The sequence below is a fragment of the Anabrus simplex genome, chromosome 1 (genome assembly GCF_040414725.1).
Source record: "Anabrus simplex isolate iqAnaSimp1 chromosome 1, ASM4041472v1, whole genome shotgun sequence".
Taxonomy (NCBI): Eukaryota; Metazoa; Arthropoda; class Insecta; order Orthoptera; family Tettigoniidae; genus Anabrus; species Anabrus simplex.
The window spans coordinates 1558923580-1558938336 of NC_090265.1; the positions used below are offsets into that span (position 1 = coordinate 1558923580).

At 43.0% G+C, this 14757-nt stretch overlaps 1 long non-coding RNA gene across 1 annotated transcript in view; it reads left to right on the forward strand.

The window, feature by feature from the left end:
* The window catches only part of LOC136880581 (uncharacterized), a 64781-nt gene extending 50519 nt beyond the window's left edge, over positions 1-14262 (forward strand). Inside the window, exon 3 of the long non-coding RNA XR_010860950.2 lies at positions 13964-14262. This is a non-coding gene — a long non-coding RNA (uncharacterized lncRNA). The remainder of the gene's footprint in view (positions 1-13963) is intronic.
* Positions 14263-14757: the final 495 nt, after the last annotated feature.

The window sequence follows — 14757 nt, forward strand, 5'->3', positions numbered from 1 at the left end:
TTTGTTGATTGGCGGTGGTGGGGTTGGTGGGGGAGGGGTCAGCGTTTGACCCCATGGCTTGGGCCAAAGTTGTTCCCTTCTTCCTGAGGGCTGGGTCTTAATGGGGGTGGGGACGGTTTTATCTTTCTTAGAGAAGGGGAGGCGTTGGTTCCTTCCTTCTAAGATGTGGAGGTAGACTTCGCATCCCCTGTAATTGGTTGTGTGCTTTTTATCGCAGTTAGCGCACGTAGGGACGAACTCATTTTGCCCACGTCTGGGCATGCGCCAGCTAAGTGCTGCTCAGAGTGGTTGCAGTGACAACCAGTAGAGCCGTGACCGAAACCCTGGCAACGATAACATTTAATGGGACCTTGGGGGCCGCGATATCATTCTAATTTGACCTTGGGGCTGGCCAGGCCTTTAATTTCGTAAACTGAGCTTTCCTGGGCATTGGTCCCGTTGTGGGTGACCAAGAAGAACGGCACTTTCTGTCTAGACCTCTGGGAGGTCTTCTGAGCTATGGAAGCTACGTTATAGCCGTGGGAAATGAGTTCGTCTTTAACGGCATTCATGCCCTGCGTGTGGTGCAGCCCTCGAATAACTGCTTTGCGGTAGCGCTTGTCTCTAAAGGGGCGGGTGTGGTATTGCCACTTAAAGTCCTCCACGACTTGGATGACGGTCTCTTTGTCCTTCTTGGTGGGGTTATCCACCCTCACTCCTTTGCGGATTGCTTTCAAGAGGTAATCCACCTGGTGCTGGACGAGCAGGGCTTGGAACTGGTTTATGTCAGTGATCTCTTTGACGTAGACTGGTGGAATGTCGATCCTGGCCTTTCTGGCCTGTGCGTCTTGGGCGTCCTGCAGTGTCGTCTGCTGGTTTGAGGCGTGAGGGGTGGGGGCCGGTTGATGATTAGGGGCTCAGGAGGTGGAGGCTAAAGGCGTGTGTGGGGTGTTAGGAACGTTCAGAGGGGCGAAACTGTTACGTGTAGTTAGTGGAGCGGGGATGGGGTAGGGGTCTTGGGAGGGGAAGGGAGGTATGAGTGGGTTTGCAGCCCGCGTTCCTGTACGTGACGATCGTGAAACCGTCAGGGTCCGTAGTAGTCGTAGCGCCGGAGTCCTGAGGGCTGGCGGCTGTAGGTGAGCTTCTTGGGCTGCGGCTGACTGGCGACTCTGTAGTTTCAGAGGACGACAGAGAGGTCGCTGGAGAGGTTGAGACATTAGCGCTAAGCGGGGCGGTAGGACCGGTGATGGGGCGGCGTTGTCTTCGCAGGGCTAACTGCCTTAAGATAGACTTTGTTATTCGTTAGTGCGCGCTTTATGTTCGCGAGACGTCGTGGCTGCGACGGGTTGATTTTAGTCATGGTGTATGGTGCGGTAAAATCGCACTTTATTCGGAAAAGAGAGATCGGATAATTTAGTAAGGTCCCCTGCCGAGCCCAGGAGCCTGAGTGTGGGTATGGGGCGTTGCCTGTTAGGTGTAATTAAAGCAAGCATCCCGTCGCTAATGTGCGGTGAAAGTTGTGTGGGGTGGTGGTGGTGGTGGTGGGGGGTGTCTAACACCCTAGGGTGGACCAAAGGAGCCGCGCTACGGCTTACCACCGTGAGCCAAGGTTATGTTGACACCGTTAACTTTCGGCGAGTCTCACAGTGGGGCCGGCTATCGAACCCAATTAAGGTGCACATTACGGTGGCCGCTATTCGTCTTGAAAAATAGGGAGCCTACTGGTACACCTAAGACCGCCGCCTGGCGCTAGATTAGTGATTAGCCAACGACCATACTATGTTGAATACACCGGTTATCGTCCGATCACCGCAGTTAAGCAACGTTGGGATTAGTCATACTTGGATGGGTGGCCCTCAGTACGTGAATACCGCAGGCTTATATAGTGGTCGGAGAGAGGAGAAAGTAGGGGGAACACACACTGCACAATATTCTGGCGGGTTGAACAAAGTTCTTTCATGACGTCAGCGCAGGGCCAAGGTTGCTGGCAAGTGAATAGTCTGTAGCCTACCTGACGGAGTGTAGTGCTACTGCCATCACAATAATAGAGTGCGCAAGTAAACTGCTATGGGTTTTAAAATGTTTGGTTTTTACAACCCTACTTCTGCTTGTAATGGAAAACTTCAATTCATGTGTATGTTTTATGTTTCGTTACTTCTAAGTTAATTTAAATTTAAATTATAGGGAAGGCTCGGCTAAGTGTCCCGTACGGTTAATTCCCCTGTAACTAAAATATAAATTTACTTCTACTTTATCCTAGCGCGAAGAGAAAGTCTGATCGCCTTATTACATCATCTAAACATCGTATATTCTGAAGGTAAAAGTTGTAAATTGTGCAGTGGCAGAATGAAGAAACGTTAGTATTTATCCTGTTAACTGTGTTGGAGGATGTACAAATAAAACACTAACTCTTTTATTGAGCTATGTTAACCGAAGATGACCCAGTTAGTACACACTCAACATTATGCTCGTCAATGAATAACAACACTTCACTAATTACTGGCTATTTACAAACTTCTCAGCGGATCTTTGGCTGGCAGTCTTTACCTGTAACAGGCGACATGTCTCGCCTTTCACTTCGCTATGCACGCACCAGATTCACTTTACACAGCGGCTCCATGCAGTGAAGCTCAAACGCACGTCCATTGGCTATCAAAATGCACGACTGCTGTACACTAGATTCGATTCCAGACAAGACTGATAACTTGTACAGTCAACTCACATGATCACTCTACACACTGAACTCTCAGCTCACGACTTGTAACACTCACCTTACTATTCGAGGTGAACCTACTTTTATACAGCTGGTGATGGAGTTCTAGTATCTCGGGGAACGGACAGATTACGAGTGTTCTAGTGTTATACCTACCAGAAAATTCACGCAGACACCGGAAGAAAGGTACAACAGATGCAGAGGTTGTCACGTGACCGCAGAACGGCTGGTAGCTCTCAGTCTGATTCACCCATCCCTTCCAGGAACTACCAAATGGATTCTCAGTACAGCAATAATAAAAATTGTAACGTAGTAATGCGACTGTATTTTCAAGCAATATCATGTGCTGCGTTACTGGCAATACGTTCACGAATTACTGCGAATTACCCGGACCGCTGTAGATTTAGCAAAAGTCTTACAATTATAGCAAAGTGAATTAATTGAAAAAGTAAATTATAACATTGTTTTTAAGTACTAAATAAATATAGCATGAGTACCATAACAGTTGATCTCTTGTATAAATATTATTGTTTAGTAATTCCCAAAATATCGTAAGTCGTACTTCCAATTCTGCCTTATTATTTCGGATTTAACCGAGTCTCCCCTGTAAGTAAGTAAAACTTCGTGTGGAATCCTATGAAAATATCTGTAATCATTACATTACACCATTCGGAAGTAATTGTCGGGCTGAGAAGAGCTCTAACCTTCTGAGGCCAAGTTAGCGGGCTCAGTCCAGTCCTGTGCTGTGGTATTTGAAAGTGCTCAGATACGCCATCCTCGTATAGGTAGATTCATCAGCACGTGAAAGAACACATGAAGAACAAAATTCTCGCACCTCTGCGTCTCCGAAAGGTGAAAACCATAGTATTTAGTGCAACGTAACACAATTATTATGAGTATAATTTTCAATTTCATGTAACTTTAAATTATCAAGTTCACCGGACAAAAATTAGTCACCGCTGGGGAAATCATTACAAGCATCATTTAATAGCACGTAACTCCGCCTCTGGACTTGATAACCGCCTGGATTAGTTTTGGAAGTGAGTCCACAAGGTTGTGCAGGTACATCGCATCCAGGTTAAGTCACTCGCTGAGGATTTGATCGCGTAATTCTGCCAAATTGCGGGGATTCCGACGTCGGCGTTTTACCCGCTGTTCCAACATGTTCCACAAGTTTTAAATGCGGTTCAAGTCAGGTGATTTTGCAGGCCAGTCGAGATGTAATGGGGTAAACCAGACACATTTGCGTCCAGACCGATGACCTTTGCTGTTGTCATCTTGAAAAATCCGGGTATCAATAGCATGCTCATAATGCAGATGTTGGCCGAAAGACAAAACCTGATCATTCAGGATGTTTAAATAAACATGCTGGTTCATGTTAGTGGTCACCTCAGTGAGCTGACCCAATCCATGATATGAATAACACACCCAAAACATTACTGACCAACCTCCGTCTTGAATCTGACCTTGCACACATCCAGGATAAAATACTTCATTTGGCCTTCGGCGCAATCGACGACGTGCGTCAATGGAATACAGGCGAAAACGTAATTCGTCAGATCACACTGTGTCCCGCCAGTCAGCTACTGTCCACGTTCGATGATTTCTACCCCAATGAAATCGCGCAGCTTCATGTGCCTGTGTGAGCAATGGCCTCTTGCGAGGTGACTGACTCCAAATGTTCATTACATGCAGTTCCCGTCGCAATGTTCTGTCGCTAACAGGTTGGGATGGACCTCCATTCCTGTCGGGTTTATCTATCTATATCTATCTAGGTATTCTGCCTTATGGCAGGTCTTGTCATGGGATGAACCTCTTCCACTGTTGCCTGTCCTGCGCCAAGTTTTTCATGTCCGAATATTTATTTCCTTGGATATTGTCCAACATTTGATATTTTTTCCTTCCTCTTCCTCGTTTGCCTTTCACCATTCCTTCTACTCCTTCCTTCAGTAAACAGTCCCTCCTCAAACAATGTCCGATCCAGTTCATTTTTCTCCTTCTAATGGTTTGTAACATACTTCGTTCTTCTCCAACTCTTCGTAATACCTCCTCATTCCTTACCCGGTCTTCCCACTTCACTCGTTCTATTCTCCTCCATACCCACATCTCTAGTGCCTCCAATCTTCTCTCATCTTTTTTTCTCAATGTCCAAGTCTCTGCGCCATACAGCGCTATGCTCCAAATGTAAAACTTAGCAAGTCTTTTCCTCAAATCTTTGTTTAGTGGTCCACAAAATAATTTTGATTTTTTTCCTAAAGCCTTCTTTTGCTATGGCAATTCTTTTCTTAATTTCTGTTGTGCAATACATATCATCTCTGATCATACTTCCCAAATACTTGAAGTTACTGACTTGCTCTATTTCTTCTCCTCCTATACTAATATGACAACTTCTACCTTTTCCTCCAATTATCATACTTTTGGTCTTCTTCTTATTAATTCTCATTCCATATTCTTCTAGTTTCATGTTGAGTTTATCTAACATTCGTATATTTTCACGTTCGCTTTCTCCCATCACAACCATATCATCTGCAAATCTTATACATTCTACCCTCCTACCTCCAACACAAACTCCACTATTTTAATTCACAAGACGTGAAACGTGTCTCCGACCCCTCTGAGGATCTTTTTCTGACCACTATGCTGAAGTGTTTCGTGGCCACGTGTAGTACACCACTGCTTGTAGACACGCTGAACAGTCCGCTGTGAAACGCCAAAAAATCCAGCTTCACACATCGTATGGCCATGGGCACGGCCAAACAAGATTGCCCTTCTTTCTGTCACATCCTTAGACCTACATCTACCTATGCTGACGTACACCGTCCGCTTGAAGCATCAACATCTCACTGATAGCATCTGCCTTATGCTCACGTAAAGGCAGTGCGCGTGCGGTCGAGCACGGGAATCGTTCGCTGCGCCATCTGTACAGGCTTAACGATCATCTGTGCGTGCGCACCAGGGTGAGTAATTTTTGTCCAGTGAGCTTATTTTTATGTTACTTGCAGGATAATAATAATAATAATAATAATAATAATAATAATAATAATAATAATAATAATAATAATAATAATAATAATAATGATAATAATAATAATAATAATAATAATAATAATAATAATAATAATAATAATAATAGTGTTTATTGTTTATTGTTTTTTAGAAAAGGTAACTGCTTAACCATCCTCCATTAACGCTATTAACATACCTAAATCAGTGATGACAAACGAAGATGCCTTCGAAAATTGAAGGTATCGGTAAAATAAAGGGAAGGTCCACGAAGGGCGTAAAAATCAAGGACTCCCAAGGCCTCGTAAACCTAATGCCGTCGGGGTCGGAAGAGAACAATAGTTGACCAAGGGAGGTCGGATATGAAAGATTAAAGTGAGGAGACTGGCATAAGTGGAAGCAATTCCAGGCTCAGGTAAGGCCCCGTGGTTGCCACCAACTCTCCCAAGTTGAGAGCCCCTGCGGCCCCTTTTAGTCGTTTTTTTATGACAGGCAAGGGATTTATTTTAGCACCACCACATGTGTGACCCAGACCGCACCAGGGAGTGGGCAAAGTGGTAGAGGAAGACTAAACATTTTATTAAAATTCCTAGCCTTCTCAACTTAGAACTCATAGAGATGCTGGTGGTGACAATAGTTTTGGTTGTCGAGATTATTGATAGTTATATGTTCAGGTTTAAATATCTTCTAATTTTTTACATAAAGGTAGGAATACTGTCGTAGTAAATAAATAAATAAATAAATAAGTAGTATAATGGGAGAGTTCGGCCGCCGCCACCGCCACCGGGCTCCCAGAGGCCACCTTCACCACCACCACAGCCAGAGGCCTCCCAGATGCCTCCTCCACCACCACCACAGCCAGAGGCCTCCCAGAGGCCTCCTCCACCACCCGCGGGAAATTTGAATTTGTAAACAAAGCCACGTGCTTTTTGACAGCTGTCATCGACAACAACGCATCGCTAACCTCAGTACTGCCATCTTGACGGGCCTAAACCTCAGTAGTGCCAACTTAACCTAACTAGCGCGAGGTAAACAAAGCCACGTGTTTTTTGACAGCCACGTGCTTTTTGACAGACAACAACGCATCGCTAACCTCAGTACTGCCATCTTGACGGGCCTAAACCTCAGTAGTACCAGCTTAACCTAACTAGCGCGTGGTAAACAAATCCACGTGCTTTTTGACAGCCACGTGCTTTTTTGACAGCTGTCATCCGCCATCTTTAAACCACACAGCACTGTGCTGCCCTCTTTATCGTAGTAGATGTAAATTCGTCACCTGTCATCGGCAGTGCTGCCACCTTGGCGGGCCTAAACCTTAGTGCTACCAACTTAACCTAACTAGCGTGTGGTAAACAAAGCCACGTGCTTTTTGACAGCCACGTGCTTTTTTGACAGCTGTCATCCGCCATCTTTAAACCACAGAGCACTGTGCTGCCCTCTTTATCGTAGTAGATGTAAATTCGTCACCTGTCATCGGCAGTGCTGCCATCTTGGCGGGCCTAAACCTTAGTGCTACCAACTTAACCTCACTAGCGTGAGATAAACAAATCCACGTGCTTTTTTGACAGCTGTCATCCGCCATCTTTAATCTATAGAGCACAGTGGTGCTCTCTTTAGCTACTTACCTTTGAAATGTGGTGGCGGATAATTTGAAAAATGCTTTTTGACAGCAGCCATCTTTAATCTAGAGAGCACCGTGCTGCCCTCTTTAGCTAGATACCTTTGAAATGTGGTGGCAGGCAATTCCACATGACAGCAGCCATCTTTGAGCACCGTGCTGCCCTCTATGTGGTGGCGGCAAATTCTACATGCTCTTGTTTGAAAACAAACTCACGCGCTTTTTTGACAGCCGTCATCCGCCATCTTTAATCAACAGAGCACAGTGCTGCACTCTTTAGCTAGATACCTTTGAAATGTGGTGGCGGCAATTTGAAAAATTCTATGTGCTCTTGTTTGGAAACAAAGCCACGTGCTTTTTTGACAGCTGTCATCCACCATCTTTAATCAACAGAGCACTGTGCTGCTATCATGCGGACAATTTCGTCAGCTGTTATCCGCCATGTTTAATCCACAGAACACCGTGCTGCCCTCTTTATGACATGTAGGAGCGGGCAATTTGAAAAGTTCTGTTAGCTGTCATCCGCCATGTTTAATCAAGAGTGCACCGTGCTGCCATCTTCAGCTAGATACCTTTGAAATGTGGTGGCGGCAAATTGAAAAATTCCACGTGCTCCTGTTTAGTAAACAAACTCACGCGCTTTTTTGTCAGCTGTCATCCGCCATCTTATATCGCAAACCTCAGTGCTACACTCTTTAGTTGAAATATGGTGGCGGATAATTTAAAAAAGAAAAATTCTACAGCAGCCATCTCTCGACGCTAATTGCACAAGATGGTGGCTATACATGACTCCTTAAAGGTGCTTATGCAAGATGGCCGCTATACATAGGTTCTTATGAGACTCCCTTGGGATGCTTGCGCAAGATGGCGGTTATACATGGCTCCTTATGAGATTCCCTAGGGATGCTTGCGCAAGATGGCGGTTGCTCTTATGAGGCGGCTTAAGGGTCCTTGCACAAGATGGCTAGAGACGCCCTAAGGATGCTTGCGCAAGATGGCGGACACAAGATGGCGGCTATACACGTCTCCTTATGAGACCCTTAAGGGTGCTTGCGCAAGATGGCTGCTGCTCTTATGAAGAAAGCTAGCTTAGAGGCTAACGTGCCGTGCTAGTTCGATTCATTAAATTTGGGGCTTAAATGCAAAATGTTAAATATCTCGAAAGCGGTGCATCGTAGAGCAAAACGGACAAAAATATTTCTGCCCAGTACCTCGGTTCGCAGTACGAGGAACAAGAAAAACATAGTCTAATGATGAGATTAACGGTTCGGTTCCTACTTAGGCCCTTTGGCATTCGCTCTGTTTTAGCTTGTATTGAAGCAAGTCTTCGTAACATGATCAGGTTTAGCTATGGTAGAGAGTATAACGTGCCGTGCAGGTTCGATTAATTAAATTTGGGGCTTAAATGCAAAATGTTAAATATCTCGAAAACGGTGCATCGTAGAGCAAAACCTGATACCTAGGTTTGCAGTATCAGGAACAAGAAAAAAACATAGTCTAATGATGAGATCGACGGTTCGATCCCTACTTAGGCCCTTTGGCATTGGCAGCTATCTAATTCTACAAGATGGGGCCTGTACATAGCTTCTTATGAGGCAGCTTAAGAGCGCTTGCACAAGATGGCTGCTGCTCTTATGAGACTCCCTAGGGGTGCTTGCGCAAGGTAGCAGCGACAAGACGGTGACTATACACAGCTCCTTATGATACGGTCTAGAGGTGCTCACACAAGATGGTGGCTGCTCTGATGAAGAAAGGTAGGTTTGCATCGCGCAGGTATCTTTACAGCACTAAACCTCATACCTTTGAAATGTGGTGGCGGGTAATTTGAAAAATTATACGTGCTTTTTCTTAACAGCAGCTATCTTTAAACAATAGCGGCTATACATAAGCTGTTAAGGCCTCCTCTTATGTCAAGGCACAGCTCTATCGAACAAGTTTAAACCTGCATCGGGATAGCTAGAGTAAGCACGTGCTGCAGTGATGACGTCATTCTGCATGTTTAGACTTGCAAATCACTAAAGAAACATAACAAGACTAGAATCGAACACTGCACTCTATGCCGTTAACTTTATCATGTGATCGGAACATTGATTGAGGTGTTTAGAACACTAAATAAGTAGAACCGAACACTGTACTCGATACAACATGTGTTTAGAACATGTCAGGGGATACCTTTGTTCTAAGAAGATTAGATGACCGCACATTCCTTGTAGGGCTAATAAGCTAAAGGGCTAATGGGCTAAAGGGCTAAAGGGCTAATGGGCTAAAGGGCTAATGGGCTAAAGGGCTAATGGGCTAGAGGGCTAGTGTGCCTCTCCTCTCTTTATCAGGGCTTGAGACCGGCTCTACAACTAGAGGCGGAGTTAACACCCTAAGGAAGGGAGAATGTTGGGAAATAATCTATACGAATATAGCTACTCGATCGACTATATACTACAGATGGATGACTTAGGTGAGGGTAAGCGCTTACTTAATAATACCTACACGACGTAATTCATACTCTATTTCAAAAATATCTTCTTTGTACTGTGTGTAACCAGCATCATGATAGGCTCTTAGCAGTTGTAAACGTTTTACTAGTACGTTGGGGTGTTTACAGTAGCTTATATCTACATAGGGTAACAGAGGCTTGTTGTGAACTTTGAATCTATATGCAGACAGTTGATGTGCAGGAACTTGTTTTGATGTAATACGTGCTTCAGCAGTAGCGTTTCTAAGTACAAACTTAACTTGTTTCGATAGCGATGAAGCGTTAAAATTTCCTTCTTCTTTACCTTGCATCTCTTCTTGAGATGTTTGCACTGTGACAGAACGTGTAGTAGGCTTAGGAAATGAAGTAAAATCATCAAGCTGTAATGGCAATGAAACATTAAGATTTTCTTCTTCTTCTACTTACCCTTTACTACTGTTTTGATCAACATCATCATCCTTATTATCATAATCATGATCTTGCCTCTCTTTATCTTGAAGTTTGTGCTTAGTAACAGAACTTGCAGCAGGCCTAGACAACAAGGGAGAATTAAAAATCTCTCACAGAGGTGTACTTTTCAAACATAAATCAGTGTTCGCTGGAATATGGTTGAGCTCTTTGTATTTTGTTCCCGATGAAGCTACATTACACGCGGCTTCATGACGTTGAGCGTTGTATGCGTTCTTGAACTCTCTTCTACAATGTTTGCATTAAAAAATTGTCCTACATGATATCTCATGACGTCTCCTGTGATAGCTTCGGGAAAATGCTTTTCTACACTCTTCGCAAATATACCTAGACATAGGTTTTTCCATGACGGACTTTTATCTTCTGCTAACAGATTCGTATTTAAATCTACTCGACATTTGTTACTCTCTACTTCGATGATGCGAACAGCTTAGCGATTAACAGTAAACTAACACAAAAGCGTATAACCAAGGTAGCAACAGTAAGGTTTAAGCCCATCAAGATGGCAAGAGTGAGGTTAGCGACGTTCTGCTGTTGGATTTTAAATTCCGCGCTATAACATGCATAAGGTGGCAGCCTTGAGGTTTACCGCCGTAAAGATGGCAGCAGTGAGGTTAGCGACGCTCTATTGTCCTTCAAAGTGAGGTTAGGGTTCGTCAAGAAGACAGCTGTCAAAAAAGCACGTGGCTATGTTTACCAAACAAGAGCACGTGGTCGTGACGTCACGGTCACGTAGTATGCTGCTTCAGCATGCAAAGTTCAATGTCGAGTACTATCCGCACACTTTATCTTGGTGCATTTACATCCTAGTGCTGAATCGGTCGACCTCGGCGATCTTCGAGATTCATACTGGCAACCTTTGAAACACAAAACTATGAATCGCTTAAGCATCGTTGTGCGACATCTAGCGTAAACTTTACGTACTGGTACTGTTGTTGTTTACACATCAAAGTCAAAGTATAGAATTAATGCTAGGAACAAGAGTCGCATCGAGAGATATGTTTTATAATGTTATATAATGTGTATGTGACATAGTTGTTGGCTTAAGATGATAACGGTTTAGAAATTTCATATCGATCGATCATATTCTCGATTCAATTCAGATTTCATTTTCATTCAGTTGGCAGCACCAGGCAGCACTATCGATACCGGGACAGCTCGCTCCTTACTCCTCACCCCGTACACAAATGCATCAAGATAAAGTGTGCGGACAGTAAGTAGTATTGTAGTGTAGCAGTATATTAATTACCTTATTGTCTGTGATCCTTGTGTACTACCCCAGACAATATTTCTTTTCCTTCTTTTTTGCACAGAATACGTCATTTTATATGTTCTTTTCTTTTCATTTTCCGTAAAGAATGGCTAAGGAGTGCAAGTGTAGGAACGGTGGGTGTGGCCAGGCATTAAGGAGTATGAGGGAGGAGTTGGAGAGTTTGAGGAAGATAATTAGTATTATCTCAGAAGTCAGGAAGAAAGGTATACCTCCCTCAAACAATGTACAGAATACAGGGAGTGTAAAAGAGGGATGGAAAGGAAAGTTGGGAATTGTAGAAGACAGGTGTCTGTGAGAAATCGGTACGAGTTACTGCAGGTAGAACAACAGATGGAAAATGAGGAAAATGAAACTCTTGCTAAGAAGTGTGTGAATGTAGGAGGAAGGAAAAGGGTAGAAAAGGGAAATATGGAGTAGAGGATAGAAAAAGACAAGTGGAGCTGGGTCATGGCAGGGAGAAAAGAGAGAAGGAAGTAGCTTCTGCAGCTGTCAGGAAAGATAGGCCTGACCAGGAGGGGAGGGAATCAAATGAGGATGGTTAGTGTTGAGCCTTTGGTCAAGGGGTATTCCATTATTAGACATGTGGGGAAAGTGTGTGGAGGATAGGGAACCAGGGTAGAGTGTTATCCAGGAATTACGTTGAGGCATATGTTGAGAAAAGTAGAAGAGAAGTAGGAAGAGAAGGAGATGGTAGATTTCACGTTGGTACCAACAACGTAAAGCAAGCAGGTATAATACCAACGTAGTTGGGGATTGTGGGATCTGGTAAATGCAGCACGAGTGAAGATTAAGGAAGCGGATATTATTATCAATAGAGGGATACTGACTAATAGGTGGTTGGGGATTTAAATGAGACTATGGAGTGGGTATGTGTGAAACTGGGAGTGAGATATTTAGATCCTAATGGGTATGTAGGAGATAGAGATCTGCGCTCACGTGGCCTTCACTTAAACCAGAGTGGTACGTATAAGTTAGGAAATTTATTTAGAAGGGTTATAGGGAGGTACATTCAGGGAAACGAGGTGGTTAAGGGAACGGTGATAAGGTTACATGAATCAGGAATTCAAGTAGGGATGACATAAAAATGTTAGCGTTGAACTGTAGAAGTATTGTAAAGAAAGGAATATAATTAATTTAATATATATACTTACAGGCATTGTAATAGGTGTTGAATCATGGTTGATCAATGATATAATGGATGTGGAAATATTCTCACGGGACTGGAGTGTGTATCGCAGAGATAGGATAGGATTGGTAGGAGAGGGAGTATTCATTCTGGTGAAGGGATAATTTGTAAGCTACGAAAAAGTTAAAGATGACAAACATGAAATTCTACGTGTAAGGCTCATTTCTAAAGATAATAGGTAACTTGATATCTTTGGAGTGTACAGACCGGGATAGGGTAGCGCTGATGCTGATACAGAAAAAATGAAAAGATAATTAGCTATGTGGGAAATGACATGGAAAGGAATGTGATTGAAGCGGGAGATCTCAATTTACTAAATGTCAATTTGGAAGGTAATGCGAATGACAGGAAGCAAGTCCAACAAATGGCAAATAATATGGGAAGGACTGCTGATTCAGATACTGATGGAACCAACTAGAGAGAAGAATGTGAGATCTCAATTTACCAAATGTAAATTGGGTAAGTTAATGCGAACGACAGGAAGCATGAACAACAAATGGCAATTGGAAGGACAGCTGATTCAGAAAATGGTCACTTCCTTAATTAGTTGACAGATGTATGACACACAATGTGTGGAGCGAATGACTTATCCTGATCTTCAAGCCAAAATAACCAAAATATGATTTCCGAACATATTCTGTTACTTGTCGGCGTCTTGTACTCATAATATTCCACATATGTAACAGAATGTATCTAGGCTATTCACACAAAGCCTTCTTGACAGTTTGAACACTGTTCGATGAAAGAATTTCGAATTATTTTGATACAGCTGCATTTAGTTGTGCTGTTATTGTGCGCTTGTTGGTAACGGAATTAATTTGACTGTATAGCTGGGAATGACGTCATGTCCGTTTGTATCTCAGCCAATCGAGATGCTACTGCGTGCTTAAGAAATAGAGAACGGCGCGTGCTAAATTACATTAGGTTATAAAATTAAATGTACCTAATTCAGGTTTCTGGCGGGTGAGTCAATGGCTGTCGCAATGAACACATCTCTCCTCTACAAGATATTCCACATAAGATTTGGACTGTTTCAAACCTATTATAATTTTATAAAACTTAGGCAGCGGTTGCTGAATTTATAACTCTTCGAATAATACCCTATTTCGGATCCCCTCCGAAAATAAATCCTAGCTATGGGCCTCTTCACAGAATGAATATGCCCGCCCCTACCCACTGTGAAGTGGCCAGTATGGAACAGAAATATGTTATATACTGTATATGTTAATAATTATATATTTCTTTGTTTGCAGATTTTCAACCCATGGAACATTCGCCACTAAGGGCTTCCCACAACACCTCTACTGAATACACCGAGAAACGATCACCGCCTACTCAAAGGAAGTTTCCGAATACCTTCGTTATCTTGTTTATTGGTTTCTCTGTTATAATAATTAGCATTTCACTTATTGTAATGAAGTTTCACTTTGGCATGTTTTAAGAGAAATCAGTGCAGGAACTCTAAATAATAAATCGTCATTGATATTAGTAAACAAATATATACTACTTCGAAGAGGATCCTACATTGGTGACTAATAAATTTGTACATGCACCCGTAAAGGAATAGTCTTGCACAGAGCCCCCTCCCCTCCACCAAGTTAATGTGTTAACGTTTTGCATGTTCATGTGCTGTCCGAAAAGTTGACTCATGTGAAGGTTTACCAGACGTAAGTAATCCTTTTGGGGCCTCTACTTGTGCAGTCTTTCTTTCTTTCTTTCTTTCTTTCTTTCTTTCTTTCTTTCTTCAGGTGAGAACATTTCTGTACTCTTTTCTTACACCAAGTATCCTATCTAAACAATCAAGTTTAAAGTAAACAAATAGGTGGCGGAGTTAAGGTAGGAGCGTTAATCACAACACAGATAGCAAAGTCTATTTCGTCTTAAAACTTGGAGGAGATAACATGCGTACATATAATTTATGATTTTTAATCCCCCTATTTTTAAACATGTAAGTATGTAGTATCTCGCAACATTCTTGTCCGTGTGTGTGTTTCGAAAAAAACAGTAACGTGTATCAGTGTTCTAGTCGTGTTGCAATTACTAAGCG